The following is a 19,224-nucleotide window of genomic DNA, read 5'->3' as shown; positions in this document are numbered from 1 at the left end:
TGTGTTTCATGAACGTATTTTAAAACATTTGCAATGTACATTTGGTTCATTATTTACTTTATTTCCGTGTTTTGTCTGTATATTTTCTTTCAGAACATTTTCAAGTCCTACTCTTTATTTAATTTTATTTCCGTGTTTCATAGGCCATTTTCAAATTTTCTTTATTTATCTTATTTGCATGCTTTATTTTGTACGCATTTCTTTTAAAGCATTTCAAAATTTGATTCTTTATTATTTTGGTGTTCCGTAAATATTTCTTTCAAAACATTTACGAATCTAAACTAACTTACTCTATAGCTCATGGAACTCTGAGGTCAATGCCGCAGTCACCAAAACTTTCCATTGATTTTTGTCCTTAGCCAATTTCACCCAGTTTCTCCTGTGCATTCCTATTTCTGCGAGATTCATCTTAATATTGTCCTTCCATCTGCGCCGAGCTCTTCCTAATGGTCGTTTTCCGATTGGATTTCCAGTCAAAACTTTGAAAGTGTTCCTACTTTCTTACTTTCTTCCATTCTGGCTACATGACCTGTCCATCTGAGCCTCCAACACTTGACAACCCTACAGTGTGTGGTAAACGGTATAAATGATGCATTTTCTCGTTTTGAAATTTCGCCATACCCAATTCACATTCCTCTTGGGCCTGAATATTTGACTCATGATTTTATTCTCAAATACTTTCAGTCTGCGTTCTTCCCTCAGAGTTAGACATCATGCTTTGCAACCATATAGCACAACAGGCTTGATTATAATTTTATTTATTTTGAGCTTCAAATTCCTCGACAGAATTCGTGACGACAACAATTTTGAACTGAATATTAACACGAATTTCCTCCTTCCTCTCGAATCTTAATTTTTATTTAATTTTATTTCCGAGTTTCATAGGTATATTTTTTAAAAAAAAAACACTTTATTCTTCATTTATACAGATAGCATATACGTATTTATTCCAAAACGTGAAAATCTTATTCTTAATTTACATTACTTCCGTATTTTCAAGATGCATTTCTTGGCTAGAGGTTTTAGTTTTGCGTCATTATGAAATACTGGAGCTATTGAAGGATGGGTTATATTATTAACATGATGTCCGAATCGTGGCCGGGAGTTGAAATTGGTGCAGTTGGCAGGCACATAGGCTATCATGCATGATCAACCTCACTTATAGGCTATTTCCTACTACGCTATCTCGCCAAGAGAGCTAAAATACAAGATTAGGCTACAGACATTGGCACCCGTGACCTTAGGCACATAGGCTATCATGCATGATCAACCCTTCACTTATCTAGGCTATTTCCTACTACGCTATCTCGCCAAGAGAACTAAAATACAAGATTAGGCTACAGGCATTGGCACCCGTAGTCTTAGGCACATAGGCTATCATGCGTGATTAACCCTTCACTTATAGGCTATTTCCTACTACGCTATCTTGCCAAGAGAACTAAAATACAAGATTAGGCTACAGGCATTGGCACCCGTAATCTTAGGCACATAGGCTATCATGCGTGATCAACCCTTCACTTATAGGCTATTTCCTACTACGCTATCTCGCCAAGGGAGCTAAAATATAAGATTAGGCTACAGATATTGGCAGCCGTGATCCTAGGCACATAGGCAATCATGCGTGATCAACCCTTCACTTATAGGCTATTTCCTACTACGCTATCTCGCCAAGAGAGCTAAAATACAAGGTTAGGCTACAGATATTGGCACCCGTGATCTTAGGCACATAGGCTATCATGCGTGATCAACCCTTCACTTATAGGCTATTTCCTACTTCGCTATCTTGCCAAGAGAGCTAAAATACAAGATTAGGCTACAGACATTGTCACCCGTGATCTTAGGCACATAGGCTATCATGCATGATCAACCCTTCATTTATCTAGGCTATTTCCTACTACGCTATCTCGCCAAGAGAGCTAAAATACAAGATTAGACTGCAGACATTGGCACCCGTGATCTTAGGCACATAGGCTATCATGCATGATCAACCCTTCACTTATAGGTTATTTCCTACTACGCTATCTCGCCAAGAGAGCTAAAATACAAGATTAGGCTTCAGGCATTGACACCCATAATCTTGTTCATTATTCCTTTTAACAATGATATACGAAAGAGGAATTTCGGAGTTTAACTTCGCTTTGAACAAATTATTATGAAAAACTAAACATTTACTATTATCAGCATCATCATTATAGGTATTCTGCCAATATTGGCAGAACATTTACCGCATCTGAGAAGTCTCCATACTCCACAGCCTTCTGCTAACCTCTTCATCTTCACGCACGAATTTTCTGTTTTGATATCGATCATCAATTGATATCGTTGATCAAAACTGAAAACATGTTTCTTTGTTGTCTTATTAAAGAAAGGGACCCATTTCTGGATACAGCACTGAAATGCGATGAGAAGTGAGTTCTTTACGACACTCTACGGGTCATCATCATAGATGGGCATCATATAAACCTACCTGGAAGCTACCAATACTACCACAGCATCAACAGAATGTTATGCTCTTCTGGGGTATCGTGCATTTCGAACTGCTGCAACCTTGAGAGGTAACCAAAGCAATTGTACACTTAGTTGGTTGGAGTTTATAATAGTGTTACTTTCGAACACAGAGGTTATACGTGGATCTACAATTTGAAAGGGAATCCTAACCATTGTAATGCTTTCAAATTTGAAGATGTTCTCATCGGGATTAGATGCTGGACTAAGGAGTGCGCCTAACCATTAGACTAGCAGGCAAGGCTAATAGTTCATTCAAAGCAATTGGAATGTATAGGAAAAATCAAATTGTGAAGCTAGTAAATCGCTGATATGTTATTCTGTTTAACGTGAAGCCAGATGATACTAAGATAACCTGTAATACCACTGTACGATTTTGTTCCGCAAGTCTAATATCTTTTACATATTTCCTAGACACTGTGTCGTCGACCAATCATCTGTCTCTTTTGTTTGACAAATTTATGCGGGAAAGACTGTTTGGAACTCTGGAGAAGGAAACACATACATTACTCAACTTTTTTGATTTACATTCTACTAAGTTCTGACACCTTAGATTGTATGTGTTTGCCTGTACGTTAGAGACGGGTAATTGTTGCTTATGAGTATTATTTATAGTCTGCCAAGTTCGCCTTACTTCACATTGTCTGGCCACCCATCTCTCTTTCAAAATTCCTGTTTTCTAACCCTTAGTTCGATCCCCTCGTGTTAGGGCACGTGGCTTCGGAGCGGGAGACCCAGGTATAATTCCACGTAGGTTCCCATGTAGATCGGATGCCACGTTTAAGCTGTAGGTCTTCCGTCTCATATAGTCTCGGAGCTGAACGGGGTGCTACACTCAAATTCATCCAACCATTCTAACTCCCAGTTCGAATTAAATAAAAAAAGCTTTGGCCAACTGAAATCTTTATTCAGGGTTAAAGCATTAGAATTTCGTATGAGAAAATATCAGGGTATGACCTTTTAAAGCAAAGTTAGTAGGCAAGGATTTTTGAACAAGACTATACCTTAGAGTTAACGAGGATTTTTAGGCAGCATATTTGTGGATAGTTCCTTCCGATTATATTAAAACATCTTACAGGTAACTATTTGTTTGGTCAGTTCCTTACCTTCCCATCTTACTCCAGAAATTAATAATAAGGAATATAGATAGATATAGTTTCTGTTCGTCTTTGTAAAGAAAGATACAGTGGCCAAGATTCTTGTGCAATATACATCCTACGTTGAATGATCGGATGTTATATGAGATACTACCACACTATGCAATGCATTGTTCTTCCCCCTATCTTGAAACTCCCTATGCCTGGCTTTAACGTTAATCCACGAATAAAGGGAATCTAAAATGCAAGGACATTTGTTATTATCTTTGGAAAAGCCTTTCCATCCATCCACAGACAGGAACGAAAGAATGAAACATTCACAGGGAGAGGGTGGAGGTATGTTGTGGGGATGGGGATGGAACAAGAGGCTAGTGCCAGCGAAGACGTAGAATAAAAGGGGAAAAAAAAGAAGAAGAACTGTCTTGATAGTAAGTTGATCTAAAGAAAACAAGAAATTCAATTTCTGGGCATATTTTAACTCCCAAAAGGGACGAGAAACTGGAGCATGAGGATGAAGAAGAAGAAGAAGGAAGGAAGGAAAAACGAAATTTTGTTTTTAGAGTAACTTCCTTGTCTTTCGTCCCGAACTATTCCTGGAGAATCCAGTACACGATATAATCTTTAGGGAAATAGGTATTCAAATTTAATCTAACGTGGAAAAAGGGAAAGATTTCATCTTACTTTTTTCTTAATTCGCAGAGTTTTTTCCTTTACTTATACTATTTTCTTCTTCTTTACCGTCCTTTTGTTTTTTTCGTACGCACCCCAAAAAAAATCTTTTCATTTTCCTAAACATTAATTTTTTATTTGTGATAATCCTTGAAGCAAAATTCGCGTTTCTTCATTATTTCCACTTTCCCTTTTTATATTGTGTTCGTACCGTCACTGTTCGTTATTCTGGTATTGTACTATCTAATACACTTTCAATTTTCTTTATGGGACCGGGTTGTATACGGAAGAAAATCCTGTTATCACATTGGACGTAATACAATTACGTAAATATATATTTCAAAAAGCGAAAACTATAGCAGTTTTGATTGATAGAACATGATAATAAATTTACTTAGGAAATATTAGAAAGAGGAGTAGACGATAAGACCAGTGATTTGCCGTGACTTTTGCGATCAATTGAGTTGAGTTGATTTTGAGTTTAAAGTCCCTTTCAGCAGCGAGGCTATATGAGACGGGTCCTACTGATTAACGTGGAATCCGAACCATATATTCTCCCTCCGGGGATCGAACTCGAGTCTCCCCCTTTGCAATCAAGTAACTAACATGTTAATTTGAGTTGATTTTGAGTTTAACGTCCCTTTCAGCAGCGAAGCTATATGAAACGTGACTTACTGATTAACGTGGAATCCGTACCACATGAGCTTTCGCCGGGAATCGAACCTGAGTCTCCACTCCAAAGGCGCGTACGCTAAACGCTTAGTCACGAGGGAGCTCAAATAGCTAACATGCGTGCTTTCTGTGGTTTTGTGTTCAATCCTCGGATGAAGTATTGGATCAGTTATAACAACGAATAGAAGTTCAGATTTCACTTTAAAGTCAGTAGATTCCAATCGGATAGCTATAGAATGGTAGAAAGTGAGTAAGAAGCTGACACGTGCTTTACGGTTAGTGCTCGCTATGTTATATTCTGTTAAAGAGTTGATATTACGGAAAATTGTAGTTGTTGGATTCTAGATGCGTATATCTTCATTGTTTGACAAGTGAAGAGTTTGACAAGTGTATTTGCTTACAATTATTATCGTTTTGATTTCCAGGAAATAGTTCCGTCTGTCTATCTAATGACAAATATCAGACACAAAACAGTAAGAAAAAGTGACAAATATTCTAATTAATTACATCTTCATCGTTATCTCTGCATCGGAACCGGGAGTGCTCATATCTATCGTCTGAAACCGAAAATGGTATATTTTCCGGTTTAAGATGGCTTTAAAAGCTCTAATATCCCGACAGATGGCAGCAGGTATCCCTTTTCTTTCCAACATATTTTGTAGGAATCTACAATACGAACAATAATTCAATCAACTTAAAGAAACGAATACTCAAACTTTGTTCTAAAGATAAATTGAATCACTAATAATTAGCGAATAATCCTTGCACTTTTTATGTTATTTTTATATGCTAAAAGCACATTCTTGCACAATTTGCTGAAAGCATTCTCTCATCCGCAGGCAAATTGTGATCAGGCAAATGAAAATAAATTTCACGAAGTTAAGCTACTCCTTGGAGAGTGGCATAAATCGTCTCGCCCTGATTGTCTAGATAAAGTGCTCCTGAAGCTTTTGCGTATCGGACATCCTTATCTAACGCATAGTTATTTGATGCGTAGTATGAATCGTCCGTATTGTGAGAAATGTATTGTTTCACTGAGTATTCGGCACATTCTTGTCACATATCTTGAATACTCAAATTTCACAGAGTACCACCGACTATCACCTACATTTGACCTTGTATCAATGATATTGTTGTTGTTGAGGGTATACTTGCTTTTGTACACGTGTGTAAATTGTTCACGTTCTCTGAGCTTTTTTTAGTCCTTTGCTCTTTTATTTATTTTTGCTGCACTTTTATCTTTGATTCTGATTTTTGTTTTTAATTATTTATTGTTGTTATGTATGTTCTCAATTGTTACTATTAGTATTATGTATTGTTATACATTTTCTCTATTGTTACTATCATTACTATTTATTGTTATTGTTATAAATTTGTTATTTTCATACGTTTATTATGTTATCTCTTCTTTTAGGTTTCTATTTCTACTTAGCAGCAGTCTTTTTGTTTCCTATATTTTGATACGTTCGTTTATAAATTTTATTTCCGGCAGTCCGTGCTTGAGCAATCTTGTTGATTGTGACGGGGACGAATAGCTTCGAGTTTGACGTCCCCATTCAATCAATATCAATCATTTAATTAATTAATCAAGAGCACGATTCTTCGTGTTTTGTACAATGAAAGAAACAAAATATTCAAAGCGCAGGGATTATTCTGTAATTATTGGTTCAACTTGTCTTTGGACAAATAACATCTAATTATGACAGTAGTAAAAACAAGTGCCAACGCTTGGAAACATTTCTAAATGGGCTTCTTATACTAATTTGACTGGGTTCGATTTCGGGTGGTGACACTCGATCCAAAATGTGTAGCTGCTTTTTTCAGGGTAGCCATCCAGACTGAGGTTTTCCTAGACTTTCCTCAGTCATACCAGGCAAATGCTGGAATAGTACTTCTCCATTCTTTTCTTCCTTTCCCCTTCTCCGGATAGTGTGCTCGCCGAGGGATATGATGCCTCATACCTGACAGGCTTAAGGCCATAGTTACCGGTACTATAGAGAAATGTGGGTCTTCGATGTACCGTTTATGTAATTGTAAATGTTCCTACGCCTGGATACATTTTTAATTGCACGTTTTAAGCTAAGTTGAGAGTGCTAAGTCCAATAGAATTCTCTTAAAATAATTCTGTACGGTTTGCGATCAATCCAGTTTGCGATAAAATAAATTTGATTTGTAGCTAGTAACTTTGATTGACATGATGATAAGACTACTGAGCCACAAAATTATCCATTTTGCGATCAAACGGTAACTGGCTCCTTAAACCATTTATCTGGACAGCATAAATCACTGAATCAGTTGTCGATTTCTATTTCTTCACATTGTGAATAGTTACAACTAATATAATAAAACCTAGATGAAATTGCTTCTTAATATGGTGCAACAGCTAATTGCTAAAATAATAATAAAAATGATAAAGATAATTGTCAATTTCAATCATTCGCATTGACAACCGGTTGGGAAGATTAGTTTGGATTGTTGTTATTATCAGCTTGTTATAATGCTAATAAACTCTGGTAAAAACAGTAGAAAAGATCATGCGAAAACACCGTTAAAGTCGCCTTACCCATTAAGATGTTAAAGGATTAGCTCCATTATCGAACTTGGCCGAAATAGTCGTTTTAGTTTTCTGTTGTAAATGAATTAATAACTAAAAATTCCCTTACATATATGCAATGTAAGTTATAGATAGCTGCCGTTAAAGTCGCCCTTATCCGCTAATACGTTAATGGATTGACTCTATTAACGACCGCGCTCAAGAAAATCGCTCCAGCTATCTATTACATGAAGCAGAATTTTTAAAAGAATCGCACATATATGGGATACAGATAGCCACCGTTAAAGTAGCCGTTATCCATTAAAATTTTAGCAGATTAACTCCATTAACGAACCTGACCGAGAACATCACTCTAGCTATCTATTGCAAGGAGTAGTCTTTATACATTATGTGTATTACGTAAGAAACAATATTGAGATTTTGTTTAAAGGTTGCTCTCCAGCTCTTGGTAAGATTGGTATCGATATCAGTTTATAATTGTTGTAAAAAAATAAATGTTAGGCTGAATCATGTAGTGATAAATTTGTTACATAATACTCACGGTGCTGGCAACACTGGCCAAGTGCTGCCGTACGTTTTGTGCTATACAATATGAAGGTTGTGTTTTACAATTGCAAGTGTTTGTAAAGTCGTAACGTTTGTGTTGGGTTTCTGCCAATGAAGTGTGTATGAAAAATAGACTTGTTTTGTATATCAGAATATCTTGTCAGAGTAATAATAAGCCTGATTCATTTTGTTATGTATGCGGAGATTTGACGTTAAATAGTCAAATAAGCAGCCTTACCCCTGTTGTCAAAAATGCATATGAACTGTATTTTGGATGCCTATTAGGGGATCAAGATAAACTTTGCGCACCACATATCTGTTGTAATTCGTGTACCAGGAACTTGGGAAACTGGATGCAAGGGAAGCGAAGAGGGATAAAATTTATCGTACCAATGGTTTACAGACACCACGTAAATCACTGTTACGTTTCTTTGACATATATAAAGGACTTCTTTTCAAAATCAAAACCACATCCAATATTCTAATTCGGAGCGAGCAAGGCGTCCAGTGCCCCCACACTGAAGAGCTACCTGTCTCGAAAGCTCCCGAAAAGTGTACATTTGATGTACGTGGAATAAGGAAGTTCAGGCAACGAGGACGTCGACCTCGAACCACCATACCTCTCATGTGCATCACATCTCACCACACAAGAAAAATGAAATGATCTGGTATAAGACTTAAATCTATCGAAAGCAAAAGAGGAAATCTTGGTCTCTCGTCTTCAGGAATGGAAACTATTGGAGAGAACCTTCACAATCAGCACAGTTCGAACACGACATTGTAACTTTTCATCTTACTTTTCGAATACTGGAGGAATAGTGTTTTGTAACAATGTTAACTGTTTATTTCAGGAGTTTGGCAATTAACACAATCGAGCAGAATAGTGATAGTTCATTGGTTCATGCAAGTTCTATAAGGGTTTATGTAAAGGAGTATTGCTCTATATTAGTAATGCTTATCCATTCATCCCAATGGCGTATGGTGTTCACACAAAGGAAACATATGAGGTAATGAGTGACTTATTGCAGTACACTCCAATATACATTCAAATGGCGAATCTGTGGAGAACTTAAAGTTATTGGAATACTTACAGGCATGCAACAAGGGTATACCATATTTTGTTGCTTTCTATTTAAAGGAACAGCCGAGACAGAGTTATCCAGTACGTAGGAAGACATGGAAAATATGACAGTAATGTGTCCCAGAAATCACGAACATATCAAGTCAACAACTCATAAAATCTGAAGATGTTTTTCTTCCTCCATTACACATCAAACTAGATTTCATGAAAGTCTACAGCAAAGCATTAAATTGAGACGAGCCAGCTTTGAAGCACCTGAAGACAAAATTCCCAAACTTTATTACGCACAGATAAACGAAGACTGTCCATTGGCCCACAAATAAGAAGTTTCACGCAGAATAGTGAGTTTGAATGTACACTGTCGGACAGAGAAAAGACAGCATGGCAAGCGTTCAAGTTAGTGTGTTTTAATTTCCAATTACGAAAGCACCAATTGGTAATACTAAAGTACCAAATTATGAAACTATTGTAAGTGATATGATGCTCTGCTTCCAAATCATGAGATGCCATATGTCCTTGAAATTACAGTTTTGGGATTTACACTTGGACTTCTTTCCGCAAGATTTAGAAGCTATTAGTAATGAGCATGAAGAAAGGTTTCACCAGGACATTCTAATATTGGAAAAGAGGTTCAGTGGACTATTAAACAGCAGTATGCTTACTGAATATTGCTGGTCTCTCATCAGAGATAAGATAGACAGAAGTAAAAACATGACATGTCATTTCCGTAGAAATGTGTATAGACCTTTGTATACGTAAAATTCCTGTGCATGGATGTGCAACAAAATGTTATGTGACTGCACAATATAAATGGTACTTACTGAGAGATAAGGGTATAACCACTTTCCGGGGTCTGTCCTCCGTTGTCCTGCCAATGAGTATTTTCCGGAAACCTGGACTTACCTGGCTAAAACGTAAAATCCGATATCTCCAAATATCTCCAAAAAGGGATTACAAAATTGTTCCCACATGGCCCGCCGGTCTCAATAACGACATGAGCATTAGGCACCGAGAGGTTCGGATGTCTCGGCTCGGAAACCTCACGGACGATCAGACGTTCATTCAGACCACAACGCACACAAACATTATTCATACATACAACAAAAACACACTGGATTGAACAACACTATGTTTATTTATTAAAATACTATTAAAAATAACGGAGTAGAAAAACAATCACAATACTCAACACTGAATATATTTTATATAATTATTTTCACTAATAAAATCACACTTTGCTTTTTCACTACACTATAGCCCTTTATCAATTTATATACATATATGAAGGTTATAATTGGGATTTCACTACAGATACTTTTCTCACACCATGCACATGGGGGATTAGCACTGTGGGAGTGTCGCCGGGATAATACCGCAAAGGAATATGGTTGCTGCTCCAAAAAATCCTCGAATGTCGACGTTAGTCTTCAGCAAAAGTATGCAGACAATTACCAAAATGGGACGATAATGTTGGAGGGCGCGTTTATAACTAACACGCACTAGGTATGTGGAACTGGGACTTCACTGATTGGGGCTAGCCATAACTAGGTCCTTGACTGGCTAATAACGTATACCACTTAGCACAGCACTATGCTTGATGCCCGATGCAACGTACGTGGTTGCTGCTCACAGTTATGGAATAAAATTGAGTAGGTTTGAGATACGAGCTGCACTGATCGTCTGATCAATGTTGGCAGTTCATTTTCAAGAGCACTCAGGTTAAATCACCTGTATGTACATGCAAATAGAATATTAAAAAGAATTAACGTTAATTTAGTCCACTGGCCATGACGCACGAGACATTGCGATAACTTAGGTCTGGGAATGTATAGATAACGACCTGGCAAAATGATGTGGCTGGCATCGTTCTGTCGCTCCGACACCTGGTGTGCTCTGAATCGCAGTATTTCCATAAATGATTGGAAGATACACTTAATTCAGTTCCAAATAACCATGGAACATACCCTGTACATATTAATAAGTCAGGGAGAAACACTGAGAATCTTTATCGCTCACTAAAATGTTTTCACCACAAAGCAACGTTTATATAAAGACTTCTTTGTCCTGTTGCGTGGGAAGAAAAACTGTTCTCATCGAAGAAAGAACTTATTTGCGTCGCAGAATAAAGTATAAATCCAAAAATAAGTACTGTCTTTACAAAATATACAGAGCGTCTACAAAAATACTTCTATAACCTTGTGATTGTTATAAGGGACGTCACATATTGATTTAGCACCTCTAACTTATGTAAAGTCACATTTTCAACTAAAGTACATTTCTTTTAGACATTTGTAGTCTTTTGTTTGTATACGTAAAATATGTCTCATATGACTGTAATGCGTGTTAGAAGAAAATGGATTTCACTTATCGATTTAGCACATCTAATTTAGTTAAAATAACATGTTTTCAATTAAAGAACAGAACATGAGCTGTACAGTGTAATAACATACCTTACATGTATCCTCATGGATTGCAATGTATTATGCTTTACAATATGAAATGAAAGTTACTTGTTTTAAAAGAGAATCGTGCATAGGTATTAAAGATGTATATCACGAGCCCTGTGTTCTGGATTTCCTAACTTGAGTTCGCTATTATTTTCGTTCTGAAGCTCCCCAACTATCCTCATGACATTGAATGAGCGCTGCACTGCCATTACCGTCAAATGTAGCAAACGATCACCCATCTGTCTGAAATGAAGTGAAGAAAGTAAGAGGAAATGGAAGAACTGCGAAAAATCCCCTCACACGGTTTCCGTCTACCACAAAGCCTACTTGGCACGATCTGGGATCGAACCACGAACCCCACACACGATAGGTGAGTGATGTACCACTGAGCCATCGTGGTACCCTTTGATTTCAGTAATATGTACACATGAATAAATATGCCAACGCCAGTGGGACATTTGCTCATTTGGCGTCAGAGTTTTTACTTTTAAAGTTTTCAAAATCGAAACTAAAATAACTTACATTAGGTAAAATTAATTCTCTTCTATGAAAGTTATTAATACGAATAAGCAAAAGAAAAAGACAGAATGAGTTATTTATTGTATGACAAATTTAGTAAAAATAGAAATAGAAATAGAAATAAATTTCGTACTCTGTTTACGGTTAGCATTTAGGAAAATATGTGAAAATGAAATAGCTTTTGGATCAGTACATAGCAAACTTTACTATACGTTTTATCCTTCATAAGAACATATATCAAATGTTAAAATACATAGTTTGAACATATATAAGCACAAAGCACTCAAAGACAATAAAACTCCGAAACCAATGAAAAGAATGAACTTCCAATGAATAGTTAATCCACGTTCATTTAATTTTCATTGGAATTCGAACCATGTATGTGGATGCTTATTATCTGAGAATCGATGACAAGATTCCTACGTACGAACTAGCTGGGCTAGTTATATGTTTGCGTTAGGTATTGATCTATTATGGTATGTGATCTACTGGTATATGTTCCTCTCAACACACATGGTATGTACTAACTGATGAGTGACCGATATTGATACGTGGAAAATTATCCTATGTTTCTTTTGCTCCATTGGTATGTCCATCCTAATCATTAATTTATTAATACGCGTGACTACTAATTATTAACATTGGTAATATATAAAAGGATTTATATATAAGAGATATAACTTAATACGTTCTAATATTTTCACTAATTGTCCTTATTTTATCAGAATAACGTCTGGCTCAGAAAAGTTGATTCTCCTTACTTGTTCTTTAACTTTGGTAGAACAGAAAAAAATATTGTGATACAAAATACAGTTCAAAATTTCAAAGAATTTACTTACACCCTTTGTTGTTCCTTACATATCAAAACACTGATGTTTGGATGGCACTGAACATTCGAACTCTGTATGATGATCATGTCAAAACCGTCGACACGGATTCTGTCGGGGTTCTGTAGGTACTGACGGGGACCTTACTCCTCTAAAGTTTGATTGGATATCCCAGAATTTGGATATCTTTGCTTGGAAGCATTACAACGAAACAAATACCTGAACGAGAGCACCTTTATAGTTATACAGAAATCAGCACCGCTAGATGGAACATAATAACTATAGCATTTCTACTAGGTTGACCTGTTGCTGGCCGATAGGAATCACGTATCATAGTTCTCAACCCCTGTACAAAGTGGGATAAAAGTCACATAATCTTTCTGAGTTCTCAAATAGAAGTACCCATTGAAAAAATGAAACGAAGAAAAACGAATGAATATAAGACTTGAAACCTACGTCAAGAGCGCATTCACGGGGAAGGGTTACCTCGGGTCTGGACTCCCCAAAACTTCCTAACTCAACATATATTTCTCCACTTTCTCAATAAAACTATAGTTATGTAACAGAGAAGTAATTGATGTAGCATGAAAGTTTGATCTTGCACTTCATCTGTACTCTTTGTCTTATAAAAAGGAGACCGCGGTGGCTCAGTGGTAATGTTCATCTCTGATGCACAGGGTCTCTGGTTAGATCGCAGCTCGCGCTAAGTGAACTTTGTGATGGATAAACACCGTTTACGTGGGTTTCCTCGGGGTTCTCCCTTTGCCTCCCATTTTCTTCATTCCACCATTTTATTCATTTCTCATCACCACCGTCTCCTTTTGCCTAGAAAGCATAAGTGTGGAACGTAAATCTCAAAGATTTCCCGGCATTTTATTTATTTGTCTTATAAAAACATAATAATTCTGTCATTTCTTTCTGCAAGTATTTTACAATTATTTAAATAAGTGAAAGTATTTTACAATTATTTAAATAGGTGAAAGTATTTTACAATTATTTAAATAGGTGAAAGTATTTTACAATTATTTAAGTAGGTGAAAGTATTTTACAATTATTTAAATAGGTGAAAGTATTTTACAATTATTTAAATAGGTAAAAGTATTTTACAATTATTTAAATAGGTGAAAGTATTTTACAATTATTTAAGTAGGTTAAAGTATTTTACAATTATTTAAGTAGGTGAAAGTATTTTACAATTATTTAAATAGGTGAAAGTATTTTACAATTATTTAAATATGTAAAGGTGTTTTACAATTATTTAAATAGATGAAAGTATTTTACAATTATTTAAGTAGGTGAAAGTATTTTACAATTATTTAAGTAGGTGAAAGTATTTTACAATTATTTATCGTCTTTTATGATGTAGGATAATACCCGTTTCAATCTAACATAGACATAGTGGTTTCTAATATTGGTTCCCCAAAAGCTTGAATTCCTCCCAACAACAAATTCTGGATACGCGCCTGGCCTACGCTGACCATGTTTTCTTTTCAGTGTTCGATTCCGCAAATTGAAAATTGACCCTTGTTTTGCCAATATCCTATTCTTTTAGCAATAGAGTGAAACATCTCACTACAAAGTACAGGCGCATCATTTCTAAAAACCTGCATTACTGTGATTGGTCTTGCCCATCGTGGTACAATGAAATGGCCACAAAGATCATGCGACCTAAGAACATGCGATTAAGGTAAATCCATATCGAATCAACCAATGATAGCTCAACAGATTAAATGCAAATCGAAAGTTATATTTTACCATCTGTAACTTAAATTGTGTATCGAAGAAAAACTCCAGACTTTGAATATACTTTTCTATAAATATTAACAGAATACCCATTCTTCGCACGGGGAGAATACGTCTCATTGGACATAAAGGGGTAAATTTGGATATAAACGGCATCGGAAGTGTCACTGTTCGTCTCAGTAATCCCGAAATCTATCTGTTTCACACTAATATTGGTCATTTTCGATCATTTTTAAATCTCCCCGCCTACGTTGTCCGTCAAAGTGAAATGATAAAACTACCCCGGCCTGAAACCCATGCATGTTGAAAATTTGATCGAGATTGGTCGGGTGGTTCAAGAGGTATGAAATCACAAACATAGCCATATATATATATATTTGCAATACAAGATAAGAATCTTCGGTTTGTTTTCTAATTTTTGGGAGTAAGTATATTTTATTTAGTGATGGGCACAAAAACCGTTTTTTCGGTTTTTCTAAAAACCGGTTCGGTTTTTCACCTGATCCGGTTTCGGTTTTCTTCGAAACCGATTCCGGTTTTTTTTCAAAATTTGTTCTATTTCTGACCAGAATGGTGTTTCGTTGTTCTCCGGAGACCGAATCCATTTCCACAGAAATAGTCTTATGTGTTTTCGAAAAGTTTTCACCGAAACCAGTTTCGGTGAAAACCGAACCGGTTTTGGAGAAAACCGAAATGTCGGTTTATCGGGTTTCGGTTTTTATAGAAACCGGTTTTCGGTTTTTATAGAAACCGGTTTTCGGTTTTTATAAAAACCGGTTTTGCCCATCTCTAATTTTATTCCACTCTCGTCTTCCATATTTAAAACCCGCTAATTAGACATTGGTAAAAAGTAAAACAGCAATACATTCTGCTAGTTTATCTAATTCATATCGTGAATATTCCAGTGATGGCACAAGTCCTGGATCACATGGGTCAAGACTTTTGCTTGGGGCACACGGATCTGAGTTTCGCTTCTTAGGCTCAATATGACCTGTAGAGACACGGTGAGATAAACGGACCCGTTAGTACTGAGAGATTCTCAGAACCAGATACAGTGATCTGAAAGGAACAGAAATATCAGTTCTAGAACACTACTGCAGAACTTTATAGTGAATCAGTGATGTCCACTACTTGAATTAGAATGTTCAAATGTTTGATTGCCATTGTGACATTTCTTAATCAACATATCATAACTGTACTGTTTCAATTATTATAATTTCATGTTTATTTGTCTTCCAATACTGAAAAATAATGCAATAGTTTTGATTGGACACATACCATACAAAAAAGATTTATGAAAACACTTTTTGAGTTTAGTGGCGTCTCTTATATGCTACACGACAAGATTCACAGGCTCGCTATATTAAGTTTTAACTATCCCTCATAGAAGAAAACGCGTAGCGTTTTTTTCTGTGATTATCACGCGCTTATACTCCAATTGGCCTTGTAGTTGTCTTCCAGTGCAATATTTTGACATATAGATGCACACAACAGGAAAGAAAATTATAGATTTATTAACAAGATAGAGAGAATTGTGTTTCTTATATTATAATACCAGCTTCATATATACATTTGATGTGTGTAATGATGTTTCGTCATCCTTGGGTAACACACACACTCTGACCAGGCCAGCAGGTCTAAGTATTTTCGAATCACGGGTCACGAAATTCGTAATTTGTTTATCACTGAAACACGCAACATTCAGTGAACTGAGTTAAAGTATTATATGTTATATTAGATAATTAAGTTTTCGTTCTTCAATTTACTATAATGCTGAATGCAGAAACAGATCGTTTTCTAAGAAAAAAAGGAGGAAGGTGCACTAAACGTTTCCTGGAAGCTTACAAAAAGAAAGATGTTTCAAATATAAATTCAATACTACCTTATGTTTCCATAGCAACGTTTATTCATATATAAAAGCACCAATGTAACTTAACCTCTCATTCTTCATATATATCCACGATATTTCATCTTGAGTAAATATTTCAATGTGCATTTCATCTTCAACTTTTATTGCAATACATTTGGCTATATTTGAATGACAGAAAGTAATATACATGTATACGTTTTCTGCAGAAGTAGTTGCTGCTGCGGTGGATAAGTTAATCATGATATCCATTTTCGGTGCTATAAACCATTATTTGATTTCCTTGATTACCCAGGTAGTTGAAATGTTAAAATTACTTCACACACAAACGTTTTGCTAGTTGAAACAGTCATCTCTGAAAGATTCATTAAAGGATCACTTTTCTGCGTAAATAAAAGCAGAGGTGAGTAGATAAAATGAGACTAACTAAAATTGCATTGGGGTTAACTAATAAAAATTTTTGTCTTTCGTCGTAAGGTTTTGATTTTACGTTATGTGTATTATATCTCCAATTATTTCATATAGAATGTTAGTCTATAAGTTGGCATGCAGTTATCTATTGTACAAAAGTCAGTAGCATAATTGAGTATCAACAGCGGATGATATACAAATATTAGTCTGATGAATTAACCCCTTGCGTTCCAGGTGTCATTTTCCTATGTGCGTGCTGTAATGCCAGGTTTTGATTTTCTGTTAAAAGACAGTCTAGACTGTTATATAGGGCATAGTTATTGTATACGCGCAAGGAGAGTGTTCATGTTTCTGATTTTTTTTAAAAAAAAAATACATTGTGGAACATTTGGACTGAAAAAGGGAAATTTTGATATTCTGAAGGGATTTTATGCTTCTTCAGGTTGGCAACGCTGACCGGAGATCAAAGACAAAGTTTTTATTTTATTTTTTTTATTTTTCCGAACTCGAAGTACGGTCTCGAATTTGCTAATTGTTCATCGTCAAAGCAAACACATGAGTGTTGTAATTGAATGATCCCTTACGTCTGCCATCTACGGAAGAATAATAGAACTAACTCGTGCCTCGTATCCACTAAAAAAATTCATCGTCTCCAGAATTGATGCGACAGTTAATAAAGAATACATTTTCATGACATCCCCATTGATGTCACTGGTATTTTGCAGCGGGGTATGACATCCACATGGATGCCATTGGTACGCAGTGGTCAATGTTGAATTTGACCATTGTGATTCGGTGCAAATCGACAAACGAACAGCTACGATCAAATAAATGGTCTGTTTTATCAAAGAGGTCTGAACACAGTAGCAACGAAACAATAATACAGAGATCAGTCGAGTATTGCCTAACATTACAAATGTATGTTATGTCTAATACGAGAAGCGAAAGAAAGAAAGTATTTATTAATATTTTTATACAATGAAACCTCAATTTAATCATAAAATTACGCTTTACTGGTTAAATGCACTTATGTTTCATTAGTTATTGTCATTGGTTATTGTCATTGAAATTACTTATTAGTTGCCGACAATATGTCTGTAAAATATTACATAGACTATTTAAAACAGACATTGGCAATGTTCCTTGAGGTTAACACTAACAAAACACATACCAGGTGTCTTGAAAATCCAATAATTTCTAGAAACCAGGTATAGATACTGAAGAACTGGTTAAATGCTTTATAGCTATATAATTTGTCCGTTGTCTTGCCCCTTTTTGATCTCAACATAAGCAATGTAAATAATTGGGAAGCCTCAAAGGAAGTATATGAAATGTTGCTTCAAAAGCTAATATTTTTTTCACTAAACTCATTGGAAAATGTTTAATTACAATCAGGGGTGAAAGTGGATCTGAAAAGGTAGGAGGACGGTAGGTAGCGGCATGACGTCACGCCTTTCCCCGGTTTATCTTTTCCCATGGTAATTTTTTAGGAACTGAAGGGTCACCGTACATATTTTTTGGAGGCGAGGGAACGGCGTACTCCTGATTTCCCCCTCATTTTTACCCCTGATTATAACATTATATATATGACGAAAGACATAATTTATCCCCTTATCCTTGACCGATTTCCACTCCCCAGTCAGTAGGTCTATTTCCTAAACTTAAAAAAAAAAAAAGTTTACGTTAGGCTACATTAAAGTCATTACTTGTATTCCATAAGTTATGGTAGAATAGGCAAGCCGAAAGCTATCTTCAATTGGCTAATAGAAGCTAATTCATGCTTATACAAGTGCAATAATTTTATGTATTCTAAAGAGAAATATTAAAGGAATTATATTGTGAAATAAAATGGTATATACTGTTGTGAATGATTAGCACATAGGACTTCAGTATATATTGCCAGTACCAGGTTAAATTTTAGGGGTTGAAAAACGAGATTATTTTGATTTAATCTAAAGACGTACGGAAATTATACCATGTTATACCTGAAAAACCGTCAGCGAAAATCTATCTGCTCAATATCGAATATACATAGGGTATTTGTTATATAAATACTTGAGAATTAATTTTTATAATTTATCGAGGTATATAAAAAGTGGTATTGAGCTGCCAAAATATCTTGATCCGTGGCAAAAATTCGAACTAAAGCTTACGCCCTTATGTAAGTCCTGAATCTGAACCACAGGACTTTCTGTTGAAGCACAGTTTTTTTCATAGTTATTGTATGAGGATAGGAAATTTTAAGTATTGATTGATATTTTTTAAAGAAGATAATGCAATACGTAA

The 19,224-nt window shown here is 35.8% G+C and overlaps 1 protein-coding gene across 2 annotated transcripts in view; it reads left to right on the top strand.

Annotated features, from left to right (window-relative positions):
- Positions 1-19,224, top strand: part of side-IV (sidestep IV transmembrane protein) — a 980,143-nt gene that overhangs the window by 793,239 nt on the left and 167,680 nt on the right. The window lies entirely within an intron of this gene.

This window comes from Thermobia domestica, chromosome 11 (assembly GCF_964235325.1).
Source record: "Thermobia domestica chromosome 11, izTheDome1.hap1.1, whole genome shotgun sequence".
NCBI lineage: Eukaryota > Metazoa > Arthropoda > Insecta > Zygentoma > Lepismatidae > Thermobia > Thermobia domestica.
This window is presented reverse-complemented; position numbering and strand designations above follow the sequence as displayed.